Source organism: Trachemys scripta, chromosome 1 (genome assembly GCF_013100865.1).
Source record: "Trachemys scripta elegans isolate TJP31775 chromosome 1, CAS_Tse_1.0, whole genome shotgun sequence".
In the NCBI taxonomy this organism is placed as follows: domain Eukaryota; kingdom Metazoa; phylum Chordata; order Testudines; family Emydidae; genus Trachemys; species Trachemys scripta.
In genome coordinates, this window is record NC_048298.1 from 287911837 (window position 1) to 287933318 (window position 21482).

The following is a 21482-nucleotide window of genomic DNA, read 5'->3' on the forward strand; positions in this document are numbered from 1 at the left end:
AAATTAATCATGCTTTCATTTTGTTTTGCAGTCTTTAATTCAGACAAGCTTTAACAGTACATAAAGCTTTAACTGTTGTGCAGTTTCTAACCTTCCCATTTACTACCAAGCACAATTTAGAACCTGCCTGGGCTAAGAGATAGAAAAAAACGTATTGGAACTGCCAGTCTCTTTCCTTCTAACGTCTATTATTCTGGAAACAACTGTTTGTTGTGTATTTCAACTCTTGCTTTTTTGCCCAGGATATCTGTAAATAAGATTTTGTGCTTCTTTAAGATTTAGCAGTTTTAGCTATCTTTTCCCCATCTGCACTCACAGTATTCATACATAATATAAACTGCAGTTCAGAACAGATATACCATGCAATTGTTAATATACTGTCCACCAAACTACAGTAGCATTCCCAGCTAGTACCAGGACTGGATTAAGGAATAGGCATTACAGGGCCCTGTCTCATGAGAGATCAGTCCCCATTTTCACATCAGAAAAATGTTTCTAGACCTCCTGATAGCAAAGAAAAGCTTGAAAATGTGACCTGGTTAATTAATGCCTGCAAACAGCTAAAACAATAGATCCAAGTGGTCTGAATAGCCCCCCTCATCTTAATTCTGAAACCTACTTCCATACCCATGTGGAATGTGCCCAAGGTGCTAGATTGCCTTAATTCAGCCTTGTTTGCTATCACATGTGGACAGCATCGATGTTACAACAGTGGAAAATTTTGAGGAAAAAAAAAATCTATTGTGGACAAAGCCTTAGGGCACTATTGTGTCATATCTATTGAACTCGGAACACCCTAGTACAACCAATGAGGGTCTGTTTAAAAAAATAAGTCTGTGGCATGATAACGATCTTTTTTTTTAAAAAAAAAAATTTATATTATATATACATATATATGGCTAGGAAGGATTAGATTTTTGTTAGTAAATGTCGATTTTACCGTGTACACACAAACTGACAAAATTATTTCCATCGATGATAATCAAAATTTACAGATAGGCAAAATAAGAAAAATGCTGCTTGAGAATTTATTAGAGTTTTATTTAAGAATATTTACTTTGTATATCTTGACAAGATGTCCACAATTTGTGTTTTAATGGTTACAAAACTTTAACTTTTTGAATCTCAATGTCTACTCTCAGGAAATAATTATTGTCTGATTCCTCACCAATTTCCCACAACTGTGGGAATGTAAAATCAATAAAAACAAATGCTTAAAAGTAAACATCAATATTATCCATCTAAAAAATAAAAATCAAATTCTGCCACCCACATATGTATTCCATAGTACTACGTAGCCCTTTAAGTGAACCTGACCAATCTTACAAGAATCCATTAGATGATAGATCATGTTCCAATAAAAATGTTTTAAATAAATTATTAGAGAGACAAAGTAGGTGAGGTAGTATCTTTTATTGTATCAACATCTGTTGGAGAGAGAGACAAACTTTCAGGCTTACAGAAGTCTTCTTCAGGTCTGGGAAAGAAGACCTGAAGAAGAGCTTTGTGTAAGTTCAAAAGCTTGTTTATTTTATAGTTAGACAGGAGAATATAATCTTTATTTTACATACAATAGAATATAAAGTAAGAATATTGAAAGTCTCAGAAACACTGATGAAGATTGAAGTAAACCAGATCAACTGTTACCGAAGTTCAACTCTATGCTCCAGTATTTATTAACATTTGTACAGTACCACAGATGTGTGCTGTCTTTTACAAATAAATTCAAACAGTTTCAAGACTTGAGATTACAAATCTAGGACCATGATGCTTATATAAATGCATAACTTTACCCACCGGTTTCAAATAACTATTCAAATATATATAATTAAATGTGCATAAGTATTTGCAGGATCAGGGCCCTAAAAAAGCTAACTTAAGAAAATGCTGTTGCAGAAATATCCTCTGATATATGTGTAAGTATCTTATGATAAGGATCACTGTTCATCTTTATAAAGCAGATTAGGCCAGGTTCAGCCCTGGTATAAAGCAGGTGCTACTTCAGTAGTCACACCTGCTTACACAGCAGCATGTATAGTCCAATGTTTGTTCATGCAAATAATGAGCCTACTATACATGTGTATGAAACATTTATAATAAAATGGAAAAATACTCAAATAAGGAATTCTTAAATATCATTATGTATGTGAAAATTTACTTGAGGCCCAATTCCACCACGTGTCTCATGCTGAATACTTTACTTCTATGAGTAGTCAAATTAAGTCAACAGGACTACTTGTCAAAGGAAGGTACTATTCATGAATAAGAGTAGCAGAATTGGGCCCTTACTTTTTTTGTGAATTCCTTTCACTAAAAACTGACCACCACATTAAATATATATATATATTATCACATAGAACAAGATCCATTTTGAAGTGAAGGCAGCTTTGCAGTGAACATGCTTTCAATATGAAAATAGCCATTTTACTGAATTTCATGGGGCAGGGGCGGAGAAACTGGCTAAAAAGAAAGTGAATATTTTTTCTTACACTTTCAGTTATCTAAAGAAGTTTTCTGCATATCTGTTTGTAAATGTAATATTTGGGATTTTTTTTCCAGGTTTTCCCATGAATCTTGCCATTTATGCTGCACTCATCACCATGGAATCTGAGCACCTAAAATGAGGAGGAGACAGCAGCTCTTTAAGCATAATTTTGGAAGAGGCTTATTTTTTTCTTCTGTTAAACATTTTAGTTATAACACAGGGGTCAGCAACATTTGGCACGCGGCTCGCCAGGGTAAGCACCCCGGCGGGCCGGGCCAGTTTTATTTACCTGTTGACGCGGCAGGTTCGGCCGATCGCGGCCCCCACTGGCCGCGGTTCGCCGTCCCGGGCCAGTGGGGGCTGCGGGAAGCGGCGCGGGCGAGCGATGTGCTGGTAAATAAAACTGGCCCGGCCCGCCAGGGTGCTTACCCTGGCGAGTCGCGTGCCAAACGTTGCCGACCCCTGTTATAACATATTGATCAAAGTAATTGCTGAAACATTACTCACAACTGATTTAACCAGCATATCAAATTTACCAGAAACACATACTAGGCAGAGGCTGATATGAAAGATGAGGGAACCCCACGTACAAGGAGCAGAAGCAATGCCCTGGAGAAACCCTACCCAATATTTGCCTTGGTGGTTCTGAGATTCTCTCAGGAAGAGGACCCCATTTTTTGTATCCACCTTTAGCTAACAGATGAATGAAACTTGAAATCCCAGCTCTTGGAAATAAACACGTTTCTCATCCTCTACTTCCCACAGGGTCCCATCTGACAGGGCCATCTTGAGGAAGAATTTCTGGGCAAGTATACCAGAAAACCAGTGATATAGCTGAGACATATCAATGATATGTTCATCCTCCATACAGACGACCTAAACTCACTCAGATTTCCACTACAACTTCAACATCCACCACCCATCTATCAAACTCTTTCTAGAACACTCCTGAACCATCATTAACTTCCTGGACACCACAATCAGCTTCAGCAATAGAACCCTACAGACTATATACAAGAAACTCACAGATAACTACACTTATCTTCAAAGATCCAGTAACCACCCAAACACACCAAGAAATCTTATCTACAGACAGGCACTCAGATACCACAGAATATGTTTTGAGGAGAACCTCTGGGACACAAATCTAAACACACTTAAAACTGCATTCACCAAATAAGGACACTCGACTAGAGAAGTAGATCACATCGTGGAACAGGCCATCCAATACCCCAGAGAGAATATTCTTCAATACAAGGGGTGTGGGATCGGAGGCTTTTTTCCCCTAGTTGTCACCTACCACACTGGGATCCGCATGAGGTATCATTAAACAATTACAACCCATACTCGACGGGAACTACATCCTGAAAGAAATCTTTCCCGAACCCTTTTTTTTTTTTTGTCTTCAAACAACCCCCCCAGTTTCATCATCAAGAGCAAGCTCTCTACAGACACAGACTCACCAACTCAAAGTGGCACCATACCCTGGCATAACAACAGATGCAAAACCTGCAGCCATATCTCCACTGCTATAATGATCATTACCACACACAATACATCTTTCAAGATCCACGGGTCCTACACAGGCCTATCACAATATGTGGTATACTTCATCCAGTGCTCTAAATGCCCCAATAACTACTATTGGATGAAGCCAGACAATCACTATCCTGTTGAATGAATTCACACAGAAAAAATGATAAAAGACAAAAACACCATATTACCCGTGGAAAAACACTTTTCACAAAACGACCACTCCATATCTGATCTGTCAGTCCACATCCTCAAAGGAACCCTGCACAATACACCTCTCCCTCGATATAACGCTGTCCTCGGGAGCCAAAAAATCTTACCACCTTATAGGTGAAACCGTGTTATATTGAACTTGCTTCGATCCACCAGAGTGTGCAGCTCTGCCCTCCTGGTGTACTGCTTTACCACGTTATATCCGAATTCGTGTTATACCGGGTCGCGTTATATTGAGGTAGCGGCGTACCTTCAAAAACAAGCCTGGGAAATTAAATTCATAACTCCGCTACACACTAAAAATCAGTTTTAATAAAGATACTAGATTTGTGTCTCATTACAACATTCTGTAAACCACCAGCCCCTCTTTTTTGTCCTATGATTGCCAGGATGTAAATGGGCCATTTCACCTTGAATGGTCCCTTAGAATATGCGTTAACTATTTATGCTAAATAAACTTTGTGTTTAGCTGTGACACTCAGTACCTTTCCCAGACCTGATCAGAAGTTGGTCCAATAAAAGATATTTACCTCACGCACCTTGTGTCTCAGAAAAAAAGGAGGGTGTGTTTTTTTCAATCCTGTTAGTTTAACTCAATTGAAAGCCCTCTTAACCCTGGTTAAGATGTAAGCTAACGTGTGGAAGCAGTGTTAGCTTCTATATTCTAGCCTAGACCTTCCCTCCCCCGCACCACACACACACCTTTTGGCAACAAGAGGGCAGCTAAGAGGGCATCAAGCATGTTAGTGGTGCAGCTTAACTAGTAACAAAGAGGGCTTTTCAATTATGTTAAGCAAACTTGAGTGACAATGCACCTTTTTGCCTGTCCAAACAGGGCTTTAGAGAGTGTAGTTCCAACTGCTTGTACCTCACCCTTATGTTCCTGTGAATAAATGCAGGCTTTGTCTATGCTAGGGAAAATGTGGTTATCTCAACCAGCTAATACATTTTAAAACTACAACTGCCTTGTCTACATTAGGACTTTTTAACATGTGTTAACTACTAGCATGTATTAAACACATCCTTTTTTGTAGTGTGGATACACTCTCAGAGCTTGACTCTGCTACACTTCATACTTTTCCCAAGCAGCAGCAGAGTGAGACTGATGTGATTCTTGATGGTTTCACTACTGTCAAAAGATTCTGAGCAGCAGCACTTAAAGCTGACTAAATTAGGCCAGTTTGTTTTTGCTGCCCTTAGGAAAGCAACAGCCAACAGTAGGACTGGAAATGTCCGCAGACTTAGGAAGACAGCCCCATACCCATTCACATTCTTTGCAACCAAAAAGGCAAAAATAAAATTTAAAAAATGGGGCAGGGGGCTTAAATTCTTCAGAAATTGACAGCTCAAGCCCACAAACGCACTTGACTGGTAAAGTTTCCTGCTTGTATTTTTTTCCCCCGAGCATTGAGTTAACATGAACTGATTCTAGAGATATGGAATATTGAGTAGGCCTATTATGCCCCCAGAGAAAGCCACTAACTTTGCATAAAATAGAGTAAGTTAGGGGGAAAGCCACATAAAAGCATTAAATAAATTCCTGTGTATCTTACTGCCAAAAGATATTCAAACTCTAAACAGCCAAAAACGTGGTTTCCTGCAAGAAAGTTATAAAAATACTTACATGCTAAAGTAAAAAATAAATTACAGAGAAAACTAATTTAAATTTTACCCTTAGTGTTCCTGTAACACTTCTGATTCAGTTAACATGAATACTGTTTGCAGTCAGAGGTACCTCAGGTATATCCTTTGGGAGTCTGGTTGGTGGGATTTTTTTGTTTGTTTGTTTTTTAATAAGAACAGGTTTAGTCTCACACAAGTATTGCATGTTTCTTATGACCGATTCTCCTAGCATCCACTCCTGACTACTTATTAGCTGATGCAATCTATTCACAAGTATACCAGGGGAGTCACTCTGTGCAACATCTGAATGACAATCTGGCTGTGACTGTTTATCTTAAGCCCTCCGTTATCCAGCCCCGTACAGAAAGAGCCCCGGCCCTGGTTCAGGTCAGAACAGGCTTTGATCAGTACTGGCAATAGGAAATCGAGGGCTTGGGGAAAGCACCAGGTTAGGCTGACAAGGACAGAAAGAGGCTTGGAAGCCAGAGCTGCCCTTGATGTTTCCAGTACCAGCCATGGCCCGCACTACTCGGGATGGGGCCGAAGGAGCGATTCAGCGCCGCCGCCCCCCAATAGTCACTGTTTTCGCTCTTCGCAATAGGGAATGCGGCTGGATCATTTCGAAAGCTAACCCTAGGAGCAGCCCACCTCTTCCCGGCGACCTCCGTGCGCACCAGCAGCAGCCCGGGGAACTGTAGCTGCAGGGCCGGTGTCCTCATGCCACAGGCTCTATGCAGCGCTCGCCACACCTCTGTGCGGCCACCTGGTGCCCACTCACAACCCGCATCTCCATCCCCACAGCGCAGTAATAATCAGCGCCCCCTCCACCTGCCTCCCCAGCAACCAGCGCCCCCTCCACCTGTCCCCCACCCCCATTAACGAGCACCCCCTCCACCTGTCCCCTCCAGCAACCAGCGCCGCCTCCACCTGTCCCCCGCCCCATCATTAATCAGCACCCCCCCACCTGCCTCCCATTAACCAGCGCCCCCTTAGATGTCCCCAGTCACACACTCCCTCCACAACGCCGGTCCCACCGTCTGTCTGTCGGATTAGCAGCACCCCATCGCCGCGCTCCCAGCCCGCTCTGCCCGCCGCCCGGCCGGCCGGCCCCTTACCCCTGAGGCTGGGGAGCGCAGGGCGTTCCGCCCCGCGCGCAGGCTGGTGATTGTTCGCGCCGCCCCGGGGGCCGCCTGCCCGGTAGGAGGCGAGCGCCCTGCTCTGCCCGGGCTGCGGCGGCGGCTGTCGGGCTGGGGAAGGGCGGACTCACGTTGCTGCCCGGCGGAGTTACAGCTACTAGCTGCGGCGCCGGGCGGGGAAGCGAAAGACGCTGGTTGGAGTTTCCAGCCCTAGCTCGGTCTTCTTCCTGCCACCTGCCCTGACCTCCCGCTCCCGAGGGGGTGGGAATAGGGCAGGGACTGTTCCCGTACGAGCCGGGCGCACGCCCAGCCAACAGCGTGAGAGGAAATCCCACGCCCAGGGAGCCTTCTGTGTCCCCGCTCGCAGGCTGGGCTGGCTGGGGGCATGGCTGCAGTGTCACTGACTGCGGGGCCCCAGGGGGCCTGTTAAAACACACGCACCCTGTCATACTCTATCCTTCTGTTCTAACCCAGCCAGGCAACTATGTCATCAATCCTGAGACATACTTCAAAGTTTTAGACAAGGTGGATTAAATCACTAGTCAGGAAGACTCGATTTAATCATGGTTTTCTACATAAAAGTGCATGCTTGTTGGTTGTTATAACCTTAATACATATTCTTCACAACTCAGAGATAGATGTAGGTTTCATTTTTAGAAGGTACACACTGTACATTTTTAGGGTGATTTATTTTGAAAACTTTTCAGATTAGTTTTACAGCTATATCAGAAACTGAATGATTGTTTGGTTATTTCATTTTCCAAAGGTAATTGAAGCAGATATTTATGAAGTCATTGGGAGGTGAACTATCTCCAATTCAACAGGTTAATCATTAATATTTGGAGGATTTTCTTGCCATGCTGTATTAGAAAGAGAACATCACCAGACAGACATTTAAATTGTTTTATTTAACTAAAACAACAATGTTATGTATTCCGGATTTTTTTCTTCAACAGAAAACAGATAATATTTTAACAAAACAAGCATATGAATTTTTGAATTTAGTTAAACATTCAAGTTTTTTTTAAATCAGGTTTGTTTTTGTTAAAATTGTTTTTAACTAAAATAGTTAAATGAAATATTTAAAAAACAATAATTAAACCGACTATGTCAGCCAGGTTAACATGAGAAACTTAAAATATTGGCTTCTACAGCTAACTCCGTCGTCTTCATCTTCATTTTCCTGTTTGTTCATAATCTGGAAAAGAAAAACAAGCTTTTCTGCTTTTTCAGGTCCCAAACGATTTCTCAATTTGGAATGAATTAGTTGGGGATTGGTCCTGCTTTGAGCAGGGGGTTGGACTAGATGACCTCCTGAGGACCCTTCCAACCCTGATATTCTATGATTCTATGAAAATATTTTTAACAGCAGTTAAAAGTGAGATTATCACTTCAACAGTCTCTGAATCCAAGAGCTTAAGTGACTTCCACCAGTTTGCTGGTGTGACTTTCTTTAAAACATCATCAGCAAACATATATTTCTTGAATGGTTCTTATTCCCAAACTGGGTCTCATTTACGGCCTGCTGCCATTATAGGTTTTCCCTTCTACAGGGCCGGCTCTGGCTTTTTGGCCGCCCCAAGCAAAAAAAAAAACGGGGCGGCCAGAACGGCAAAGCAAAAAAAAAAAAAAAAACCTGCAGCGTGGCTAGAGGGGACTGGCTGGGGTGGGGGGAGGGGAAGGGAGCGGGCAGGAGAGAGAGAGAAGGGGGTGGCCAGGGCTACATCAGGGGCGCTGCCAGGCGGCCCCTCCCGCTGCGCCGCCTCCTGCCGCCTGCCGCGAGGGCTCCGCTCCAGTCGGCGGGGAGGGAAGGAAGAGGACTGCCCTGCAGGGCGCTCTGGTTCTCCGCACCGCCACCCCCTACAGGGCGGCTGGAGTGGAACAAGAACAAACAAACAAACAAACAAAAAAAAAAGCGGCCGTGCCGCCCTAGGATTGGGCAGAATGCCACCTCCAACAATCTGTCACCCCAAGCACCAGCTTGCTCAGCTGGTGCCTGGAACCGGCCCTGCCCTTCTAGTAAGAAAATGGTATGGTAGATCTCAAATCAATGAAGAAAGACCTCAAGACTTCTCGGTTATGCTGCTCAAACAGTTTCACTTTTGTTTCTATTGCCTGTCCCTCCCGTCTCACATTTATCACCAGACTTCTTCTCCTTGTCCAGAGCTATTCAGCCCCCAACAATTTTCTATTCATTGAACTTTTTTGAAACTTTACACTTTTAGAGAGAAGTAAGGGATTGACTCTGTACACAAATTTGCAGAGGGACAATAGGGTTGAGGTCTGTTATTTCTCACTTTTGTTTATTTGAAAACATTTTTGCTGTTAACAAGCATGTTATCTCTGGAGACACAAATCCACAGTTTGAGAACTGCAAAACTAAGCATCTCTGATGGTATCTTCTAGACTGAGCACTGAATCCCATTGGGTAGATAGAAAGATTAACCTAAATAACCTATACAGAAGCCCTTGGAACCCCATAAGATTGAGTCCCTAATCCATGAACTATTGGAATTTTTTTACAAAACTTTTCTTAAACATTACATGAATATATTGTCTCATACTATTGAATTAGAATTTATAATCCCTATTCCATGATGAGATATCTTTGAGCTATAACGTATTTTAATTAAAACTATCTTTAGATAGGTTTTTCCTCAAAAAGCATTTTATCAGAAAAATCTGATTTAAATTTAAAAAATCCATTTTTTTTTAAATCATTGATTTTTATCCACCCTGGTTTTAGGTGTCTCCTAATGTATAGTACACAGGACCAACAGGGGATCTTGCCTCATTTCTCATTGGCTAGCGCTTACCACATAGCCATTAGTGGAAATAAATAATAATTAAGCTTATAGAGATTCATGTTTTTAATACTACATTTCAGTTTTCTTTGTGTAATGGCCATATGATGTTATACTCTCCAATTATTGGTTTTATTGTATACATAAATGTATGTATGTACAGTACCTGGTACAATGGGGCCCTGATTCTAATAAGGGTCTTTAGGTGTTTCCACAATATAAATAATAGTAATAGCCCAATCTTATCCCTTTGAAGTGAAATTTTTTAAAAAATAATTTAATCTGAAGATCGTTTGCCTGCTACATAATAAGTGTGGTTACTCATACATCTAGTCAAAAGATCACCTTATTAAAATACATGCAGCGGTGTACTGATTGATCTGTATCTAAGAACCCTATGACATCTGCTAATATGTAAAGATCAGTTAATATAAAGATCCATTAATACTGCATGGAGGCTTTGGGAAAGAGTAATTTACCTCGATTTCAGTAAGGCATTTGATATGGTTCCACATGGGGAATTATTAGCTAAATTGGAAAAGATGGGGACCAATATGAAAATTGAAAGGTGGATAAGGAACTGGTTAAGGGGGAGACTACAACGGGTCATACTGAAAGGTGCCCTGTCAGGCTGGAAGGAGGTTACTAGTGGAGTTCCTCAGGGATCAGTTTTGGGACCAATCTTATTTAATCTTTTTATTACTGACCTCACACAAAAAGTGGGAATGTGCTAATAAAGTTTGCGGATGACACGAAGCTGGGAGGTATTGCTAATACAGAGAGGGACCAGGATAACCTACAGGAAGTTCTGAATGACCTTGTAACCTGGAGTAATAGTAATAGGATGAAATTTAATAGTGAAAAGTGCAAGGTCATGTATTTAGGGATTAATAACAAGAATTTTTGCTATAAACTGGGGACACATCACTTGGAAGTAACAGAGGAGAAGAAGGACCTCGGAGTATTGGTTGATCACAGGACGACTACGAACCGCCAATGTGATATGGCTGTGAAAAAAGCTAATGCAGTCTTGGGATGCATCAGGTGAGGTATTTCCAGTAGAGATAAGGAGGTGTTAGTACCGTTGTGCAAGGCACTGGTGAGACCTCATCTGGAATATTGTGTGCATTTCTGGTCTCCCATGTTTAAGAAGGATGAATTCAAACTGGAACAGGTACAGAGAAGGGCTACTAGGATGATCCGAGGAATGGAAAACCTGTCGTATGAAAGGAGACTTAAAGAGCTCGGTTTGTTTAGCCTAACCAAAATAAGGCAGGGGGGAGATATGATTGCTCTCTATAAATATATCAGAGGGATAAATACCAGGGAGGGAGAGGAATTATTTAAGCTCAGTACCAATGTGGACCCAAGAACAAATGGATATAAACTGGCCATCAGGAAGTTTAGACTTGAAATTAGACAAAGGTTTCTAACCATCAGAGGAGTGAAGTTCTGGAACAGCCTTCCAAGGGGAGCAGTGGGGGCAAAAGACATATCTGGCTTCAAGACTAAGCTTGATAAGTTTATGGAAGGGATGGTATGATGAGATAGTCAAAGATCAATTAATTGCCAAAATTAGGCTATTAGTGGTAAATATGCCCAATGGCCTGTGATGGGATGTTAGATGGGGTGGAATCTGAGTTACTACAGAGAATTCTTTTCTAGGTGTCTGGCTGGTGAGTCTTGCCCACATGCTCAGGGTTTAGATGATCACCATATTTGGGGTTGGGAAGGAATTTTCCTCCAGGGCAGACTGGCAGAGGCCCTGGGGATTTTTCACCTTCCTCTGCAGCGTGGGGCACGGGCCACTTGCTGAAGGATTCTCTGCACCTTGAAGTCTTTAAACCACAAGTTGAGGACTTCAATAGCTCAGACATAGGTCAGAGGTTTATTATAGGAGTGGGTGGGTGAGATTCTGTGGCCTGTGTTGTGCAGGAGGTCAGACTAGAAGATCATAATGGTCCCTTCTGACCTTAAAGTCTATAAGTCTAAGGCTAGGTCTATACTACCCGCTTGAATCGGCGGGTAGAAATCGATCTCTCGGGGATTGAATTATCGCGTCTCGTCGGGATGCGACAATTGATTCCCGAATCGACGGTCTTACTCCACCAGCGGAGGTGGGAGTAAGCGCCGTTGACAGGGAGCCGCGGAGATCGATTTTGCCGCCGTCCTCACAGCGGGGTAAGTCGGCTCCGATACGTCGAATTCAGCTACGCTATTTGCGTAGCTGAATTTGCATATCTTAAATCGACCCCCCACTGTAGTGAAGACCTGCCCTAAGAGCAAACATCTGCTAGTCAGCTCTCAGAATCGGCTTTACTAAAGTGGCACTAAATTTAACAAACTGCAATTTCTGATAGTCTCAGTCAGTGCTAAAAATAAAGCCAAGAAAAACAGAGCCGAAGTCATGGTTTTAAAAACTTGCTGACAGTATGTAAAGTGATAATGTATATGCAAAAAAGAAAGGAAACTACTAGCAACTCAAGCACCAGAGAGGACACAGAAGGCAGTGTAAATTATAGAGGAATAATTTACTGGGAGCAGTAAACAGAAGGCCAAAGCTGAGCTGTGGCTAAAAATGTGGGCTTTCAGCATTGGGAGTCATTCAGGAAGATGAAGTGGGCTGGAATTCTGGAGACCTTGGTTCAATCCCTAGTTTGGTTGCAGACTTCCTGTGTGACCGTTGGCCAAATTATTTAATGTACCTTGTGCTTCAGTTCCCCGGCTGAAGAACTGAGGTAATATTTCCCTACCTCACAGGGGCGTTGTGAGGATAAAATCCATTCATGATTATGAGAGGCAAATAAATATGAACGAAGATAGAAGGGCATATAGGTCTATTTCTGGTTCAGCCAGACTTTCTGTGTGACCTTGGGCAAGTCAGTTAATATTTCTGTGCTCCAGTACCTATGCCTGTAAAATAATCATATTGCCCTACCTTACAGGCATACTGAGGCTCAATTCGTTCTTGAAAAGTCCTCTGGTCTTTTGGATTATATAATTGCAAAATATCAGTATATCAAAGAGCAAAACAGAGCTAAAGAAGGATAGTGGCATTTTAAAGACTTTCAGATCACTTCAGTGCATCTTTCTATCTACACTACTCTATTTAAAAAAGAGGTTCGTGTGTTCTAAGTAGTGTAGGATGTTTGTCACAAAGCATCTTTGAAAAACAAATCATGTCTGAGTCATACTGCACAACTGATAAAATCACAAATTTGTAGCTATTTGTGATTCATCTTGCCTCGTTTTTCAAAAATCTTTCCATCTCCTATTTCATGCTCCTTCCCTAACCTTCTGTGCCTTCAACACCACCCCTTTCACAACCATCCTCTAGTGACCCAGTTAAGGCCTTTCTGCTGATGGCATTGATAGGTGTGGTGGACAACTAGGCAAATGAAGAATAAGTAAGTCCCATTCTTCATTGAACAACAGAGGGAAATAAACCCATGTTTGTGAAGTGGATGACCAAGATCAGTCCCCCAGCCATACAAGTTCAAGTTGTCTGGTTTGTGCAACAAAAATGTGTCAGAGGAAACCTGCTCCAGGAGCCTTTTCAAGAAAAATGTAAGAAAGGTTGGGGAAGAGTTGTGTAGTGGACATGGGTGCATTAGAAATGCCGTGGATAGAATGTTCTGCTATCCAGGAAGAGGTTAAGGCTTGTAACTGGAGCTGGGAAATGGGTTTTTTGAAATGTAGAAGTTCAACTATAACCAAGCAAGTTGCGGCATCTGGACATCTTCAGCAAATGAAAGAGTCAGGGTGACAGAGCTTCTCAGTGTAGGTGTGCCTGAGAAGGGTTTGTAGGCAGGAACAGGAGTCAGACATTTATCTCTAATTTATTAGATACATTTCTTCCAGTATGTTCAAGGCACTAGCCCTCACTGCAGACTAGGTATATGCTAAATGTGTAGCGATTATATCAAGCTGTGCTCATGTGTATGGAGAAACTACTTTGTTCTTTAAAAAGAGGAATAGATAAGGATTTTTCAACACATAACTTTAAAAAATAAAAGAGCTTAAAGGATTTTTTTTAACTTTATAAATAACATGCTTGGGCTAAGTTTACGGGAGAAAATGCTTAAAAGGTGCTTTTTGCTGCTGCTGTTGTTAAATTAGAAGGAAGTGAAAGTGGAGGCCAGAGTAAATGCATCCTGCAACTTTAACTGTGGTGATATTATCACACTTTCTCAATTCCCAGATAAAAACTACATGAAAATGGAGTTGAAGATTGAAAGTACATATTGTCAATGTAAGGGTAAAAAAAAAAAAAAGAATTACAGGAATGTTATAGTTACCCCCAAACCAAGCAAGTCCAGGAGATTCAGAGACAAGGTTAACCTTTGAAGAAATCCAAATCTGTTAATATATGGGAATGCACAGTTAAGGTACCCAAACAATTTTAACTTTGCCCTGTAGTAACACCATGCAAGAACACAGAAAGATGATTAATGCATATTAGTTTCTGTGATTTCCTGATTAGATTAAATTAATTTTAAAGAGACATTACAGTGTTGGGGGGTGTCACTACAAGGCAGAGTTAAGTTTGTATCTAGGTGGTTTTCGAGCCAATGGAATTAGCAGTGCAAAGGAAGGACAGAGTAGAGCCTAATAGGGGTGAACATCTGGTACTAGAAATATGTGGGGAGAGTGGTTAGAAGAGTTTACTGCTTTTCACTAGTGGTGGTTGCTGAGGTTTTCATGTATGATCCATTAAAGGGATGATGGGAATACTTGGCATAATGGAGGAAGAATAAGCCTTGAGGCCACAATTTGAATATCAGAAGCAGCTGAGAAAACATGATTGTAAATTCTCAGAGTCATTGAGTTTAAGGCCAGAAGAGACCACCAGATCATTTAGTCTGACCTCCTGATCACAGGCACCAACCCCACCCAGCACCCACACACTAAACTCAACAACCAAAATAAGACCAAAATATTACAGCCCATAGGAGACTAAATTATTATGTGCCACAGGCAGAGAATAGAAGGGAATGAAGTGCACCCATGCCCAAGGGCCCTACAGTGGCAGGGAACTGATTAAGTGAGATATACCCAGATAATCCCAGGACTCCAGGCTGCAGAGGAAGGCAGCACCCCCCCAATCTAACCTGTGGGAACATTCTGGCAATCAGACCCTTAGCATGTGAGCAAGAACCAGCCAGCCAAGCACCTGAGAGAAAGAATGCTCAGTGCCACCTCAGGGTACCGGCCCACCCCATCCAGTGTCCAATCTGCACAGATACAGCTTCTGAGGCAGAGATCATAGTGGTCTTTGAAAAGTCTGTAATGCACATGTGTACCTGTAAATGTAAACAACTTTTGTTTCTATCCTGTTGCATGGCTACAGAATAGGGCTGTCAAGTGATTAAAAAAATTAATTGCGATTAAGCGCGTGATTAAAAAAAAATCGCGATTAATTGCACTGTTAAACAATAATAGAATACCATTTATTTAAATATTTTGGATGTTTTCTACATTTTCAGATCTATTGTTTTCAATTACAACACAGAGTACAAAGCGTACACTGCTCACTTTATATTTATTACAAATATTTTCACTGTAAAAAACAAAAGAAATAGTATATTTCACTTCACCTAATACAAGTACTCTAGTGCAATCTCTTTATAATGACAGTTGAACTTACATATGTAGAATTATGTACAAAAAATAACTGCATTCAAAAATAAAACAATTGTAAAACTTTAGAACCTACAAGTCCACTCAGTCCTACTTCAGCCAATTGCTCAGACAAACAAGTCTGTGATTCTGGGCTATTAATATCATGATGATAAATTAAAATGGAGAAATTCAGTTTGATTAAATGCATTCATATGCTGACACCAATATATTAAGGGTTCACTTTCTGTCTTGCAGGTTACAAATGACTTTTCTTTTAACTAGTTCATTAATTTTAAAATGCCAAAGACTAAATCTGCTAGTGCTGCAATCCCAAAAATCTGCATCATGTGAACAACTTGTTCCATTGAAACAAGCACCCACATGTCTTGTTTTTAAGAAATGTTTAATCCTTTTTAAAAAAATTAATCTAACATGAATTAATTGCTCACTGTTGTTCTCTGATAGTCCAGATTATGTCATAAAATTGGTAGTATGCTTGTGTAACAGTACATGATTGCTATGGGATCCAACCAAAAATGATATATGCATTTCATGAGGCTGTTCTAAAAAACTAAATTTTAAATATGCAATAAATAAATTTTAAAGCAAGAGTAAATTATCAGGGAGGTCAGTATTTATCTGGTTTAGAGTGAGGGAGCATAAGGTATTTAAAACAGGTTATAACCAAGTTTAGTGCATGTTACATGCACAACCAAACATGTTCTGCAAAGCTAAAAGAACGTTATACATTCCTTACTTTGGATGGGTATGGAGTATATCCAGTTGCTCCAATGCTGTGGTGATGAGGGGCCCATAGAAGAATCCAGATATGTTGTCTGTCTAATGAGCTAATTGGTTACAGTGAGAGAGAAATTGAAGAGACACTAATTCATTTCAAATTATTGTTTATTTGCAAGCATTTCCATGGTGCCCATTGTGAGTGACCTGATGTGCTTGGGGTAGCCCTCACTGGAAATGCCAGCGTCAGGGCAAGCTGCAAAAGGGAGAGCAGATACTCCCAACATTGGTGGTTAACACTGAAGTTAAACCCACCAACCAGTCACAGACTGTACATCTGATCTCCCACACTGGTTATCAAGAAGTAAAAAAAAAAAGAAATCAGACAGCTCCCTCATTGCATTCCAGTTCTCTGGCTAACAATCAGCATCTAGGTCCAGTAGAGTGAGAAGTTATTTTAGAAACTCTGCTCACTATACAAAACGTTTTTCTGAACCCCAAATGGCCAGCCACACTGCCAGGTCAAAAGCAGGTTGGATCTTACCCCAAATACCCACGCTGCCAGCCAATCCTTTTGTGTCTAAGCAGGGCCGTCCTTAGCCATAGACAGAATAGGCAGTCGCGTAGGGCACCGCTCTTCCAGGGGCACCACACACTCTGCCAGACAGATGGCAAGCAGTGGAGCATGTAAAAGCTGCGCTGGGTCCTAGAGAGAGCCGAATGCCTGCAGCACAGTCTGAGGGAGGGGATTGGCTGCTGGGGGTCTCTGGGAAGGGGTGGGGGAAGGAAGTCACCTGTGATTGTTACTCTCTCCCCCGACATGAGGTGAGGCAGACTGGGTGGCTCTGGCAGTATCCTTTGTTGCCCCCCCCCATAACGTCCATTCTTCCCCCCCCCACGGAGCACCACCCCTTTCCCCCTCCCCCCCCATGGAGCACCCCTCCTCCCCTCCAGCAGGGCTGGGTTGGGTGAGGTGCTAGGGAAAGCGTGTGGGGGGAGGGAGGGCAAAGGTTGTGTGCGGACTCTGAGGAATGAAAGTGAAACTAACTCACTTCCTCCGCAGCTAGCCAGGGTTGGAATGTCACACACAGCTGGCTGGGCTGGGGAAAGAGTGACCAGTGTGAAAAATCAGGACAGGGGGTTGGGGTAGGGTGACCAGATGTCCCACTTTTATAGGGACAGTCCCAATTTTGTTTTTGTTTTTTTTCTTATACAGGCTCTTAACCCTCCACCCCCTGTCCTGATTTTTCACACTTGCTGTCTGGTCACCCTAGGTGGGGGTTAATTGGTGCCTCTATAAGACAAAGCCCCAAATATCGTGACTGGCCCTTTAAAATCAGGACATCTGGTCACCCTAGCTGGGGAGCACGTCTCCCCGGGGCTGGCAGCGATCCATCTCATCCAGGGGGAACTGTGCAGGGCAGGATGAGCTGCTGTGGCTCCGTGGGTGCCCCATCCCTGAGATCAGATGCTGTGATAACTTCACCATTAGGGTTACCATACGTCCTCTTTTTCCTGGACATGTCCAGCTTTTCGGCACTCATATCCCCGTCCGGGGGGAATTGCCAAAAAGCCGAACATGTCCGGGAAAATGGCGGCTCTGCTCCTCCCCTGACTCTTCGGCTCTGTTTAAGAGCCGAGCTGCCCGAGCGCTACCGGCTTCGGGCAGCCCCCGTGCCTCCGGACCCCAGCCGCCGGCCGGGCACTTCCCCTCCCGGGCTCCGGCGGCACAGGGTCCAGCTTCCCATAGAGACATCACCAGCGGGCTTTTAAACGGCCAAATGCACACTCAACAGTCATTCTGCACCCGCGGCAGCTCTGCTCCTCCCCGACTCTTCGGCTCTGTTTAAGAGCCGGGCTGCCCGAGCGCTACCGGCTTCGGGCAGCCCCCATGCCTCCAGACCCTGTGCCGCCGGAGCCCGGGAGCCCGGTCGCTAACCAGTTCGGAGTGGGAAAGTCGACGGCTGGACTTGTGTTGATGAAAATGTGCAGGGCCATTAATTGCATCCTGCTCCAAAAGATCATGACTCTGGGCAACATATGTCACATTATGGATGGCTGCACAAATGTGCTTCCCTTACTGTGGAGGAGTGATAGATGGCACACATATTCCAATTCTGGCACTAGACCACCTAGCCACTGAGTACATTAATTGCAAGGGGTATTTCTCAGTGGTTCTCCAGGCACTTGTGGCTCACCATGGGTATTTCACAGACATTAACGCAGGCTGGTCCGGAAAGTGTATGACACACACATCTTTTGGAACACTGGCCTATTCAAGAAGCTGCAAGTAGGGACTTTCTTCCCGGAGCAGAAGATCACTGTAGGGGAAGTCAAAATGCCCACTGTGATGCTGGGAGACGCCACCTACCCCTTAATGCAGTGGCTTATGAAGCCCTACACAGGGCAACTTGACAACAGCAAGGAACATTTCAACAAGAGTGAGCAAGTGCAGAATGACTGTTGAGTGTGCATTTGGCCGTTTAAAAGCCCGCTGGTGATGTCTCTATGGGAAGCTGGACCTGGACAATTACAGTATTCCTATGCTTATAGCTGCAAGCTGTACGCTCCATAATATTTGTGAAGGGAAGGGTGAAAGCTTCACTCAGAGCTGGACCACAGAGGCTCAGCACCTGAAGGCTGAGTTTGAACAGCCAGAGACCAGGGCTATTAGAGGGGCACAGAGTGTGGCTGTAAGTACCAGGGATGCCTTGAGGCAGCAATTTGAAGCTGAAAGCCACTAATATTTGTTGCTATGCTCGGGACTGCAGTGCTTGTAATGCTAGGAGGTGATTGGTGCACATGATGCAATAAGGGGGTTTAGCATAATTATATGTTGCTTTGCAGTGCTCTTTTTGCTTTTAATTAATAGAATAAAGATTGCTTTCAAACCAACACAATTCTTTTATTAAAAGACAACAACTGGAGGAGAGAGTCAACTGAAAAAATACATCAGCAGGGAGGGCGAATGGGGGAACAGAAAGTCCCAGGAAGAGGAGGGGTCCCGGGACAGCTGAAGATTTGTGTATGTCCAGGGATCATATCCAACCTTCTCCTTTGGAGTACAATTCAGCGGGTACTGTACTTCAGCAGGGAAAAACTGCAGAGGAATGGGTGTTGAGTGCAGTGGGTAGTGGGAGTCCACAGTGCTGGACTGTGAGGAGGGAGGAGTGGAATGCCATGAGTATATACTGGAGCCAGGAGGTTTATAAGAGTGTGTTGGTGGTGTCTGGGGAGAGCATGGGAAAGAGTTTTGCGACAGTGGCTGCACAGGAGGGCGGGCATGGAGTTGCTCGGTTTGAAGAGCTAGTATCACCTGGAGCGTGTCTTCTTTGTGCTCCATAACATTTAAGAGCCACTCTGTGGTTTCATTCTGGTGTGCCACATTCTCCTAAAGGTCCCTTTTCTCGCTGTCCCACCATTCCTTCAATTCCTGTTTCTTGGCAGTGGAGTATGCATCATAACCTCATGCAGAAAGGCCTTCTTAGTTCTTCTTGGCCGCTTTCTAATTCTGCGCAGCTGTTCTTCCGCCGATAACGAAGAGGGAGGCTGCACTCCCGAGGTCATCTCTGTGAAGTTTAAATGCAACATTTTCTTATGTTCTTTATGTTCTTAGAACACAGCCAGTACTCACACACCTGTCACTAACTGGCTGACCCCAGGCAAGCACACATGAGCCACAAGACCCCCAAAATGGTGAGTAGCCTCAGGGGCAAGATAAATCACTCCTCCCAGACCCTGCTGTACACTGGACATGTGGCTCTTGGGGAGAGCCATCGCTGTAGGGGGGGCCTGATAATCATTCCTGTCCCCACACTTTCCACAGGATGTGATCATTATGTCGCTGCTGAGGGTGAGTAGGGAATTAAGGGACAGTCTTCTCCAAGCCTTCGGCTTCCACTTTGGCCCCTATGTGGCTCACCTGTGTGCAGCTTCACCCCCATCACCCGTGACAGCACAGTGGCATGGGAAAGTTACCATTAATGGGGCAAGAAACAAAGCAGGTCTGCCAAAGAACCTGTGGCAGCGGATTGCCGAGTATTTCCACGAGAGTTTCCTGGAGATCTCTGAGGGAGATTCCCGTGAAGTGACGGAGTCAATCAACGCCTGTTCCGTTGCTCAGACTAGGCATGCAGTGGGAGACAAGCCTGCTTTCTGCAACCCTCTGGCCCTTCTACCCCCAACAACTCGCTTCAGCAATTCCCCAAATCAGATCCACTTGCCCGGGGCCTCCTCTCCTGTTTGCACTTCGCCAAGCTCCGACAGCTCTGACCAGCTAGGCTCCTCCGGGGTAGAAAAGAGCTCCTGGCTGCATGCATCTCTGGTCGCCAAGTCATCCTCTGCCCCTGGGTCCCCCTCCCCCTCCATATCCTCATCCAAGATTTCCTCCTCCTGACTTGGTCCACTCTCGACTGGCACGTGAGCCAACAAAGTATCCACAGGGACCTTCGCAGTGGAGGTGGGGTCGCTGCTGAGTATCATGTCCAGCTCTTTGTAGAACTGGCAGCTCGTGGGCGCAGCACTGGAGCGGCAGTTTGCCTCTCGTGCCTTGTGGTAGGCATTCCGCAGCTCCTTCACTTTTACCCTGCATTGCAGTGTGTCCCAGTCCTGGCCCCTTTCTATCATGCATCATGAAATCTGTCAATGGGTATCATAAGTCCTACGGCTGGAGCGCAGCTGGAACTGCACAGCCTCCTCTCCCCAGATGCTGATGAGATCCAGCAGGTCACCATTGCTTTAAGCGGGGGATCACCTGGTGCATGGAGCAGGCATGGCCACCTGGAAAGATGCGTTGAGACCACTGTACGCATCACCACACAAACAGGAAGGGGACTTTCAAACTTCCAAAGGAATTTAGGGGGGTGGGAATGATGGTTGGTTACCTGAGGGCAGGGCAGTAGAGTTCAAACCGATAACTAGAGAGGTCAGAACAGGCATCACGGGACACTTCTCGGAGGCCAATCGCAGTGCTGTAATCGCCTTGGTGTCTATATTGGCACTGCAGCGCTGTAGCCCCTGTGCAGAAATCTGTACACCTCTTGTTGGGGTGGTTTTTTTACAGCGCTGTAACAGCGCAGTTTCTGCGCACTAAGTGGCTTGGCAGTGTGTACACCTCGGGAGTTACAGCGCAGAAAGCTGCTTTACTGCGCAGAAACTTGCCAGTGTAGACAGGGCCTAAAACTAAAGGTTTATTATAAAGAAAAAAAAAAGAACAAGAAGAGAGTTGTTAAATGGTAAAGCAATCAGATAAATACATAAGACTACAAAATCCATATATCAAGTTCTTAGCAGTGTTGGTGAGTTTGCTAGCTTGAAAATCCCTCTGGA

At 43.8% G+C, this 21482-nt stretch overlaps 1 protein-coding gene and 1 long non-coding RNA gene across 4 annotated transcripts in view; both read right to left on the reverse strand.

The window, feature by feature from the left end:
- Positions 1–7366, reverse strand: part of RUBCNL (rubicon like autophagy enhancer) — a 40881-nt gene extending 33515 nt beyond the window's left edge. For 2 of the 3 annotated variants that reach the window (XM_034758483.1, XM_034758481.1), the window contains exon 1: positions 6970–7366. The gene's annotated coding sequence lies outside the window, so the exon portion shown is untranslated. The remainder of the gene's footprint in view (positions 1–6969) is intronic. The other variant, XM_034758482.1, reaches the window with a different exon arrangement.
- A 696-nt stretch (positions 7367–8062) lies between these two features.
- Positions 8063–16937, reverse strand: LOC117871651. The gene is made up of 3 exons (XR_004644316.1): positions 16699–16937; positions 16174–16264; positions 8063–8188 (listed from the first exon to the last, which is right to left on the reverse strand). It is a non-coding gene; the product is annotated as an uncharacterized LOC117871651 (long non-coding RNA).
- Between the last annotated feature and the right edge of the window lie 4545 nt (positions 16938–21482).